The following is a 12,785-nucleotide window of genomic DNA, read 5'->3' as shown; positions in this document are numbered from 1 at the left end:
AATCACTTGGGTGGACTTTCTACAATTTTTTACACCTCTTATTTTGTGTATTAATGTTTCATATCTTGCCAAACCACCAAATATTTTCGTATTGTGACAGCATGTCACGTGCAGTGAAGTGGGGAGGGAGGCTTAAACCTTGATACACTCACTCTTAAAAGTACTGGGCTTTTTTTTTTTTTCACTGCAAACCCCACTTCCTTTTGCTTTTTGGTCCTGAAAAGACATTTCCGGATATTTTTGACATATGACTTCCACTCTTCATAGTCTTAACGTGAATTCATGTACGCAGCAAGGAAATGTGTTTGACAAAGGTTTGTCAAGACATTTTCAAGGCCGTCTGGTTATATTCACGTAAGAAGCGTGATGGTTTTAATGCAGTTAAGCCTGGGTGATCCTTAAGATATTTTTGGAACATTGTTCAATGTTTCTAGTCAATTGGCCCTGTCCAAATATATTTAGAATGTGTCACAGGCAACAATTTCAAAAGAGAATTGAATATAATTTCATAAGGGACGTTAACATAAAACATTCAGTATATACAGCCTAAAAATGCCACAGTAACTAGAGCTAATGTGTCATGCGTCAATACATTCTGATTACGTATTTATATTATAAGTGGAGTCTAACTTGAATGTGAAATGTTTAAACAAAGAAGGTTTCAGGAAAGCAATATCACATCTGTATTTATTAGTCTTTCTATCACTAGTTAAACTAGCAGTGAGATTTATTTACTCTCTGTAAAGAAAATTCTCAGAAGCTGCATGACACTGAGAGAACACTAATGACTGCTAACACAAAATTATAGATGCACGCAACAGAAAGTCATGTAAATTAAAGTAAGTAACAAGCATCAGCAATCAATGCTTTCATTTCTGTATTTTTTTTAGGTTATTGCGTTTATATAATGCACCAAATAGCACCAAACAGACTGTATTTGTACTCATACTAATATTTTTTGGGTTTTGGTAATCACTACTATAATCAGTGCTATGATTATGAAAAAGATTTAGGGACAAGAATGTGGATCAGGTGTTGCATTCAGTTCAGCTGCCCCTCAGATTTGCATCCCCCTTAAGAAATCATGTCCATTCACTGAAAAACTGGGATATGACGATTCTCTAAAGGTTTTATGGCTGATTTTTTTTTTTAATCTATCAGCAATAAACAACACAAGAATTATCAGCACTATGCTTTAAGATTTGTAGCAATGATTGTGTCATTTTCATTTTGCTGACTCAAACAAGCAAAATTTTTAAAAATGAAGGAAAGACAGCTTGTAGAAAAAACACTTTTGTTCAAGTAAAAACAAATGCAAAACTATCTCCTGCCAGGTAGAATAAAAAGCACCATGGGCAATATACAAATACCTAGTAATATAAAGTATTATTCGAGACGTGGGATAAAAAAATATACTTACTTTCATTTGAGTGTAATGTTTGAATATACAGTAGAACATAAGTGGCGTAAGGACAAATATATCTTGGTCGCTCGACCTATGGGTGGCGCATTAAGCTCAGGTTTGGTTCCAGCGTCAGATTCACGAGCAGTTACGGGTCTTGTAAGTATCTGCCACGGAGAGTTATTCATCACTATGAAGCCAGTTGCATTAGCTGTAATGGCTTTTAAGAGGCAGGGAGAGTGACTACTTAAAAGATGTACTGATCTGAATGAACGCATTAGCTGCATTAATTCATTGACTGTGTCTGGTTTGTCGATTTAAAGAGAAAATCTCGCGATAGTTCAAAATATCGGTGTAATTCACTCGGTAGGAAGTAAACAAAGTTGTTTAGAGGGGTGGTAGAGAAACTGAAGCCACACAGCATCCTGCAGCATATCACTGCTATAAGTGTATTTTTAAAAATATATCGCAAATCTATTACTATTTAATTATCTGAGTCCTGTCAGTGCTGTGAAATAATCTGAGTCACTTGAGTTTCTCTGCAGCTGTATGTTTTACATCATACCACTGTGGATCATTTTGAAGAAGTGATACTTTATTAACCCCCTTGAGAAATTGAGAATTTGCATTTAACCCTTCTGTGACAGTGAACACATGCACACAAACCAGTCACTTTTGTACACATTCACCGGGAGCGGCGAGCAGTCAGCCACAGAGGATCAGTTGGGGGTTAGGTGTTTTGCTCTAGGGTACGTCAGCCATTAATGTGGAGGCACTCCATTTTCCCCAAATCTCAAAGCCTGCTTCTTTAAACCTTAGGCCATGTCTATTTATACCATAATGGTTTGATTTGACAGAAATTTGATCAAATCTGTGGGTCTCTACATGAAATATCCTAATATCAAATAAGACTCTTTCCATACAAGAATACTGATCCAAGAAAATTATGAGAAATGATGGAAGGAAATTCCTATTATAAATTCTGCTCCTTATAATAATATAAAGATGCTGCTGATGATGATCATAATGCAGATAACATGCCTCACTGATTCTCAATAACTTTGTTGTTTGTTGTTTTGTTTGAAAAACATTCATTCATTCATTATCTGTAATCACTTATCCAGTTCAGGGTCTCTGTACAAGAAGATCGGAGTCAGCAGTGCTGCTGGTGTTTTTAAACACTGTGCACACTCACTGATTACTAAAAGACACATCTACCTCATTGATTGGCATTGTAGATTTAAAATCAGAGGGAGCAGCTCATCTGTTGCTACACAGTTTGTATTGGTCATACAATGTATCTAAATATATGATTTTTTTCAGAATATTGAGTTCAACAGACCACCTAACAGGAAAAGCATGAGTGAAAAAGAAATAGAGCAAAAAATCATCTCTCAATGCAAGATGATGCATGCTAGAAGAGCAATCCATAAGAGATGTACCATGAGAGAAATGCATTTGCATACAAGTTGCATCTTTTCAGATTGTGGTTGCTTCCACTATTGTGTATCCACTTCATTTCCTTCCACTACAACTGGGAGTGTTTCAGGCCTCAAGGTAGGAAAAACAGACCCCCTTAGCTCCAAAAATATCTCACACTTTAACATTTACATATCAATCAAGGGAGAGCAGGCCAGCATGAGAATGAAAACAGAGTGTGTATATGTATGAGTGCGCAGAGCATGTGGCCTTACATGGTGAGATAAGGGGGTTGATCAGGATAATTAATTATATTTTCATGCCTGGCAGCTCACATCTCACAGTGTAGTGGCATCCTAGCCTCCCTTTCACCCTAGTGCTGTGAGTCACTTTATAATTACAGATACATTCTATAGGTTTTGAAACTCTACTGATGTTGTTGAATCATCATTTATATAGAATGCTTGCAAAAAAAAATCATGTAATTATATTCTGTAATTATGTTCTCTATACATATACATTTAACCGACATATATTTAATGATATTGAAAGAGTATTTAAAATATAATATTCAAAAGCCCTGAACTCCTGGGGGTCATTCGTTAAGCAGGACAGAATCAGTTATGATTTGAGCCACACAGACTTTGGGTAAACAAGCCAGAAAATACAGCAAATCTAAAGATTTGAAAGAAAGAAAATCTCCCTGTAGATAACTTTAAGTGTGGATATTTATTTATTTTAATTATTTTTTTGCAAAATACCATATGTACAATTGATTTCATTGCAGGATTACTCGTTAAATAATGTACATGAGAAGCTAGTGCTCTATTTACTTTTTAAGTCAATACAGCTGAATACTGCTTTAAAACATTCAGTCAAGCCATGGAAAGCTTTTAATGACTAATTCTTTTTTCTTTCTCTACCTTATAATACCTGTTTTATTCTACACAATCAGGGTGTGCAACCCTGACCAGTATGAAGCAGTTACAGAAGAGGAATGAATGAACAATTGTATGTTCTATAAACTGTTGTATTTTATAAAATTTCAAGACTACTGTCAAATTAAATAAGCTAAAACGCTAGAGTTCTTTGTTTACTCCACTGGTTATCCCTTCCAGCTACATACCAAACTCTTCCCTGCCTAAGGAAGAGAGAAAGGAGAGCAAAGGAGAACTATATAAGAAGGCGTAACCAGATTAAAAAAATTAATTGCATATTTCTCTTTCATAGGAAGTGAAGAGATCCACTGACCGTCACCTCATTCCTTCTCAGTAGTCCTATAACAACTTTTAAAGTGTTCAGTGTATTTTTTGTATTGATCAAGAAGCCCACTCAGTTGTATTATCAAGATATTGGGTTTCAAGTTTCCAAAAGGCACAAACCTTTTATCTGTGGAAAGCAGAATATTGACAGTATACACTCAGGTATTGTACCAGTGTAACATCTGTTTCCTGAAAATTAAAATCTTTGGTAAAATGCAGTAAAAATAAAAATCTCTTGTTTGTGGTCTGTTATATATTCTCTTGTCTATCAAATAAAAAAAAGTACAAATACAAGACTTCCAGCGTATTTATTTTAAATGCCTGCAACCCTTTCAATAAAACTGAAACAGCAATGTGCCAAAATATGTGAAATATTTATAGAATTTTCAAATTTAAGTCCTAGCGCTCAGATGAGTCCATGTTTCTGTCAGGAATTGCCCTGTTCTGTGTGTTCCTGTTCTGTCTCCCTGGTTCCATGGTTTACCATGTGCTCGTAGCACATTGCTCTATTTTGTTTTGTGCCTGTCTCCTCCTTTGTCTCCGCCTTAGTCTCCGCCTAGTCCTCAGTGTCTCAGCCAATGAGTGGCTCTTCATCCTCCCTCAGATGTGACCGTATCAGCTTGTTTTCAGGAAGAACTTAAATTTTGTTCTCTGTTTCAGACTATGGACAAAATGGACCAGACTGCCATTAGTGAAAGGTAAAAATGCTAGCATCTGTCATGACATAGAGGTGAATCAGTGCCCACGGCATAGGAGGCCATGGTTATTTCAGTCAGACAGTTGGGTCAATGGGTCAGATATAGATATTCTGATAATAAAATTCTTGCACCATTCCAAGCCATTGTGCTTCTTAGGAGTGATCACACTGAGATTTTGGACCAAATTTCACACTGCCAAAAGATAATTGTTGGCTTGGATGCAGAGGCACCCAATTTTTTACTGTGGCGCATGTTACATTTCACTTTCAAAGACTACTGATTTTAACTCATGACCAAATAATTTTTCACTGTTTGCAATTCCTGCATGAGGCCACATTAATGTCAATATTATCACACAGTGAATATCATAAGTGATACATTAATATTGGTGTGGTGTTTCAGTTGGCAGTACATGAGGGTTAACAGACACAAATAATTATGTGGTTGACACAAGTAAAATAATTGGAAAACAAAGTAGAAAACATATGCACCCAACACTGCTCCACACTGTCAGAAAAACTGTAACTGTGGTAGTACGTTTTGTCGTCACTGGGGAGGTACCCTCATGGGTATATTTTTGTACCTATTAGGGAACATATTTGGACCGAGGACTTATATTATGTTCATTTATTTTACACAGTTTTATACTGAATGTTTACAAATGCTCACCTCTCCATCTGGAGAAGAAAATGTAATGTACCTATAGGGAACACAACTGGACTTTACCTTTAAAGGTACACTTACACTTTTTTATCTTTACTGATAATGTACATCTATCATACCTTTTATTCTGAGACTGCAGAAACATAATCAGTCAGATTTTATTAAATAATATATAACACTGACTAAATCTGATTGGCAATACAATTATTTCAATGGGAAATGCACTGAAGTAACTCTAAAGGGAACTGATTCCTAGTCTATATTTCAAACCATAAGAAAATTACATTATATTCTAAGCATTTTCTTTATTTGTGTGTGTGCTGTTCTATACTCTTTGTAGTGCTGTGCCTTTGTCTTATAAAGTTCAGTTAATCACCATTGCAAGCACTTTGTTTCTTGAAACTCACTGTATAAACAAGTTATTATTATTGTTATTATTATTATTATTATTATTATTGTTACTTTAATTTGCTGTAAAATATCTTAGGGGTACAATATTTGAATACTTAAATATAAGATAAATAAATTGACTCACAGATGTTCAAATGGTGTAATTACTTTCAACAAGGCTGGCGGGTGACCATCAAGACCTCCACAAGAATTTCCTATCAGAGAGTCAAAGCAGCCTATTAGCAGAGCAGTGAATAATACATCTCAGTGGTAATTATGTTTTCCTGATGAGATTAAAATGAACGAAACACAGTTAGCAGTGTTCAGTATGCGTTTCCTCCACTGGGAGCCCCTACAGTTCTACAGATCCTGGGATGGGACTAAATACGTCCAGGGATGTGTGCAGGAATAGCAGAGTTGCATCATAAGATGCTAGAACCCCACTGAGAACAGCTGAAAACCCTATTGACTCATTCCAGAAAGATTCATTAACTCGTCATTGTCTTAACAACCTGTGATTATTTGGACCCCAGGATGTGAGGACTTGTGTTTAACAGCAGGTGTCAATCATGGGTAAGACAAGGTTATGGGCCACTTGTCTATACAAACAAAAGATGAATGCTGTAGAAAAGTTGCCAGTAAGCTCTGCCACCTCCCAGAAAACTGCCTTTTGACTATAGGCAGAACTATAGGCAGTAGATTCTTTATTTATCCTGGTGTAAAGCGCCATCTACAGAACAAACTGTGAAACAGATAATGAATGTATACTTTTATAAATCAGTTCTCCATTTAATATTTTTCCACAGCGCATGTAAATCATTTTCTAATCTGCTTATAATATATAAGTGGGAAATGTTGTAATCTGCTCCTGGAGTTCATGCTTATTTTAGAACACTTGTCAGCAACTGACAGCATATTTGATCCAAATTCATAATTTGTTTGATAAAAAGCCAACAATACATGACACCATATTATTCTACAATAGCACTGTGGCAATATCCAAACACACGAAATTATTACTAATTTGCTTTTTTTAAAGAAATAATAGGGCACCAATATTGCACCATCAAGCCTCCACAAATACTGCAAAAACAGTCACAGTTTACAGAATCTGGCTGATAATCACACTCTTATCCAGTCTGATTTCAGCCTTGTCATAGTGGAAATGGATGCTTTGGACCAACGTAGAACAGGACCATTCAGACTGTTATCAGTTAATTACAAAACTAACACTTACATTACATGATAATAAAAAAATATGGCAGGTTTGTAAGTTCAATTTTGCTTTTTGAAACATGTCGGTGCATTCTAGCTAAATGTATTTGTGTCCTCACATAAAAACCCACTCCAATGGAAAGTTTTAAAGTTATTAAATATGCTCAAGCCCCCTCCAGGGTGTATTCCTGCCTTGCGCCCAATGATTCCAGGTAGGCTCTGGACCCACCGCGACCCTGAATTGGATAAGGGTTACAGATAATGAATGAATGAATGAAATATGCACAAATATGTATAATGTGCAAAAGAACTACTCAAAACGGTTCGGGAGACAGTCCTGCCTTTGAGGCAGAAGGAATGTAATTGGTTTCCAGCTAATGGTCATACACTCTAAAAAGAACCAACTTAATTGAATTGCTTCAATTGGTAACAAGTAATTCAATTAAGTTTATCCAACTTAATTTTTTAAGTTTTTGAAGGTTGAACTTAAAAAATTAAGTTGGATAAACTTAATTGAATTACTTGTTACCAATTGAAGCAATTCAATTAAGTTGGATCAACTCTTCTCTTTTTAGAGTGTAGGTGAATGTGATTGGTTAAAACGTACTTGATGGGGATTTTCAAATGTTATAATGTGCTGCTTTTCAATTTTTATAATGCTTTGCAGCCTGTGAGGCAGATTCTGTAGAAGTAAGGTCCTGCACACTTAAGTTATGATTGCTGCCTCTGAAGAAGCTACAGATTTTTATACGATAATCATCTGCTGCCTCTGAGGAAGCAAAGCAATATTGTGTCATTCTGCAGCTTCTGGCTGCAATCATAAATCCAGTGTACAAAATGTACATAGGCTGCTGAATTTTATTGTATAACATTCTGCTCTCTCTGCTCATGACGAGGCATCTGGAGTTTTTATTTAGACTACGGAGAGAACTCCAAGTGCTGAAAAGCACGAACCAAAACGAAGATCTATTCCTGCTCCATAGGAGGGTAAAATTGACATATTTTTGCTGATTTAGATCACTTGAGGTGGAAATGTCTCCACATTCAGGAGATGGATAATTGCATTACTGAAAGTGCTATAAAACTAAAAAACTTGAATTACAAATGAGTTTCTGTGGTAATTCAAACAGCGAATAAAATCTTACAATTTCAGCCAAATTCTGCCACATACAAGCAACAGTTGCACACAGATTTCTCCACAGAGATTGTTTTAAAACAGCAAGGCAGCAAGGCAGCACAGCAGGTAGTGTCGCAGTCACACAGCTCCAAGAATCTGGGGTTAGGCTCCGAATGACTTGTCTGTGAGGAGTTTGTGTGTGTCTCCCCATGTCAGCATGGGGTTCCTGCCATGGTCCATAAACATGCGTTGGTACACTCTAAAAAGAACCAACTTAATTGAATTGCTTCAATTGGTAACAAGTAATTCAATTAAGTTTATCCAACTTAATTTTTTAGGTTTTTTAAGGTATAACTTAAAAAAATAAGTTGGATAAACTTAATTGAATTACTTGTTACCAATTGAAGCAATTCAATTAAGTTGGATCAACTGTTCTCTTTTTAGAGTGTAGATTCCGGGAGATTTTATCTCGTCATCAAACTGACCTAAAAAATCACCTAATGAATTTTTCAGCGTTTACGGCCGGGCTAAACCCGCCTCTACAAAAAAGAGGGCTTATCCAAATTGCGGCATCCTTATTCATTTAACTCACTATTATCTATTTTCCCTTTATTCCCTTTTCTCTTCTATTACTCCATTTCTCTTCTATTTCCCTTATATTCCTTCACTTTTAACCTTATATACATTTTAACCAAATACCACAGGGGCCCCAGGGCTTCTCACTATTTTCAATATATTCCAATTCCACAATAACTCAAAGCTTACTTTCACACAGTGGCCAACACATCTTCACACACTATGTTACTAATTAAGCTATTCTACACTTCAACTTTTCCTTTCCTTTTATTTTTTCTTCTGTTACATCTGCTTCTTTTTACTCTTTTACTTTTCCTCTGTTACATTTTTACATCTGTTCCTTTTACACTTTTACTTCATTGTTCCCTTTTATTTTTTCCTTAATTTTTATTTTTCTATTACTCTCGTTTACCCAATTTAGAACCGAGAAACTCTTTCCAACACCATCAACACAATACTGCATACACCAATGAGCTCAAAAACAACAAACAGCTCAAAAAACCAACCAGTGCTTACATTTGTGAAAAATCTCACCTTCTATATGCCGGCTTTAAGTGGGAGTTCGAATGCAGGGGCCGTCTGAAGCTGAAAGGCCACAGCTCAACATCCCATCCTTGTCGCCATCTTTTTGTTGTTTATTTGCTGTGTTGTGAAGACGGGTGATGGAAAAGAATCCCCGCAGACACGGTTAAAGGTGTAAATACATTTTTATTTACAGAAACAGTGTCCGGTTCAGCACACGCTCTGGTCTCTCCCGGCCCTTGGCTTGCACTTCCATCTAAATGATCTTTAACCTTTCCGAATATGGAATCTGGTCTACATTTGCACGTTCAAGGGACTAAGGGAGGGGTAAAAATTTATAGTCTTTTATCCTCACTGACAGCTTATCCTAAACATTTCTCTCTTTGGAGCACAGACACAGAACATACGTCTAAACATACTCAACAGTGAACATCTCTTAATGCTGCACTTAAGGCCTTATGTTAAAATATACGGCAATGTGTCTAAAGACCCCAAAACAACTGCCAAAACACTAGCGAATGACTTAGCCAAGTCAGGAACTGTTGTCTCAAAAAAAGACAATCACAAGAGCCCTGCACAGGAATGAATTGCGAGGTTTCAGACCAAGAAAAACTCCACTTCCGCAGAAAAGACACTTTCAAGCCAGACTGAAGTACACCAAGGACAACCTGGAGAAAGCATACTGGAAGCACTTCCTTTTGTCAGATGAGACAAAGGCTACGTTCAAACAGCAGATAAAAGTGACCCAAATCCGATCTGTTTCGTCATATGTGACAGATGTGTCGTTTTTGTGGCTGTATGAATCTGACTATTTAAAATCAGATTTGGCCACTTTTATATGTGGCATTGGGATCTGTGGCAAAGCGACTCTGTCTGAACGGCCAGATCAGATTTCATGTGACATTTATGTCACTCTGGCCTTTGAGAATGAACTCCGGACTACGCTCTTAAGCACTTTGGTATTAATTTGAGGTGTTTAGGACACGGTAAATTTTTGGTTTGTAAAAAATATTGGGAAATGAAAAAGGTGTGAAACAAACAAAAAAACAAACAAACAAAAAAAACCTCATCACCCTTATCTTGATATAAATCCATGTATACTACAATGATGCAGATGTGCAATATATTCATATTTTATACAGCCCAACTTACATTCATTTATATACCAGATGTGCAATATTCATGTGCAATATTTTTCTGCTTCATATGTATGTTACATTCTATGCGTATACCTATTTATTTATACACACCGCCATTCCTTGCTGCTATTGTTTAATTTCATAAATATGGTACCTTATTCTGTGTAGTTGTATTGTCTATAGTCGATTGTGAGTATTTCTATTTAAATTATGTATTGTCTTATTTTTTATAGCACACTGGAGTTTAGAGAACGGGAATCTCGTTTAGCTGTGCACTGCTGTGTTTTGTCTAAATGACAATAAAGTTCACTTTGACTTTGACTTTTGAAAAATAAAACACGTGGACATTTGTATAAAGGGTTTTTAATAAGACAAACAAGAAAAAACGTATTGTTTAGTCATTCTATATCAGTTTTATATTGTTCATGTCGGTATGAAGTTGTATAAATGTGGATCATGGAAATATTAAACTCATGTCGGCGCTCGTCTAGTTTTCTTAGAATGTGTTCGTGAGAGACCCAGGAAATTTGCGCTTAGAGTGAAAGAAACATCCGTTCACGCTTTAATATTCTTTACAGACTTAAATTAATACCCTGTCTTTAACATAGAGCTCACAAAGAAAAGGGAAGTTTTGTGACACAGTCCGGCCCCATTCCTTCATTTCAAAAGCGAAAGTGCTTCGTATGAAACAGACGGACATTTTCTTCTTGTCAGCGCCTCAAACCTCGTCCTTTGCGCATGCGCATCATTCAATATAAAACAGATATTTGAAAAAGCTGTGTTACAATTTCTTGCTCTAACAGCACTTGGGAAATGCATTTAAAACCATTAATTATTTGGCTAATAATTTTGTCCTCAATTTTTTTATTAAGAACCCCAGGTGAGCAAGCCAAAGGCGACAGTGGCAAGAAAAAAATCCCTCGAGACTGCAGGAAGAAACCAGAGCACCGGTTGTGGAGAACACACCAAAATCCTCACAGTCACCTGGAGAGGGGCTCAAACACGCAACACTACCATGCCGCCCAAAAGCATGTCAAGAATATTTTATTTAAGAAGTATAATATGTCAACTTGATGTTAAGCAACATCCCATCTAATCCAGACTAATACAGGAGAAAATTGTCATAATTGGGTGTCCCCACCTGCCAGTTCAAATATGACAGCACTTACATGTCCTCTAGAATACACATAAGAATTTGTAGATTCTTGTTTACCTTTCATAGATCCTGTAGTATGTCAATGAGTACGCCACATCACAAACTGACTGCTGAGACTAGGCTCTAATTAGAGTGTCCCTTATTAACCGTTGTGTTGTCTTGCGGGTCAAAAGTGACCCACTACCATGTTTAGCTGTAGAAAAAAATACCTTAAACTATCTTTTTGTCAACTTGAAATTTTATGACTTTTCCTAAAGAGACCCCTTCATTAGAAAAAAATGATACTTTCTGTACACCACTGTACACCACTAGGGTACAAAGATTGTCTTGTGGGTCATTTTTGACACCAGAAAAAAGTTCAAAGGCCACACACAAACTCTCTCTAATACACACACACACACACACATATAAAAGAAACTCCGGCCTAATAACACATGATCAGTTCTTAGGTCGGAGTTTCTTTGATGGGACCCTGAATCGAAGAACCCCAGTTGGTTGCTTGCTGAAGCCATGAATAGACATTTCAGTGCCCAACAGGTCCTGGATGAGATATTTTCAGGAGCTCTGGAGGAACAAGAGGATGAAGATGTATCTGAAGAGGAAGATGAGGAGGAATGCAACCCAGAGGATGATGCATCTTCAGATGAAGAAGAAGAGGAATTCCCTCACGCTGAGAGAGAGACTTTTTTGTCAAAGAACGGCAAAATTGCATGGTCCTCATCAAATTCAGACAGCAACCAGGGAAGAGCAGCAGCATCAAACATCATAAGGATGACTCCAGGGCCAACAAGGTATTCGGCTGCCCATGTCCAGGACATTTTATCCACCTTTCTCCTGTTCATCACACCAGCCATCGAAAAAATCATCCTGGAAAACACAAATTTGGAGGGTTTCCGGAAATATGGAGAAAGCTGGATGTCAGGGAAGAAAAACAAGAGAAGGATGTTCCTTGAGCTGTTGGGAAAGGCTCTTATCGCCCCGTGTACTGAGAGAAGGGAGCGCCTGCCCCGCACAGAAGCCTCTGCAGCCATTGTGGAAGCTGTTCAGGGAGTTGCATCTTGTCCTGATCCACCTGAGTCTGCAGCTGGGTCACTCAAAAGAAAAAGGTGCCAGTTCTGCCCCTGGAAGAAGGACTGCAAGACAAAAGCTGTGTGCTGCACATGTGAGAAATACATCTGCAAAGCCCATTCTCATGTTCGCACATACTGTCCTACATGTGCTAAATA

The sequence above is a fragment of the Hoplias malabaricus genome, chromosome X2 (assembly GCF_029633855.1).
Source record: "Hoplias malabaricus isolate fHopMal1 chromosome X2, fHopMal1.hap1, whole genome shotgun sequence".
Taxonomy (NCBI): domain Eukaryota; kingdom Metazoa; phylum Chordata; class Actinopteri; order Characiformes; family Erythrinidae; genus Hoplias; species Hoplias malabaricus.
The sequence above is the reverse complement of the archived record's forward strand: the minus strand, read 5'-3'. Positions refer to the sequence as shown.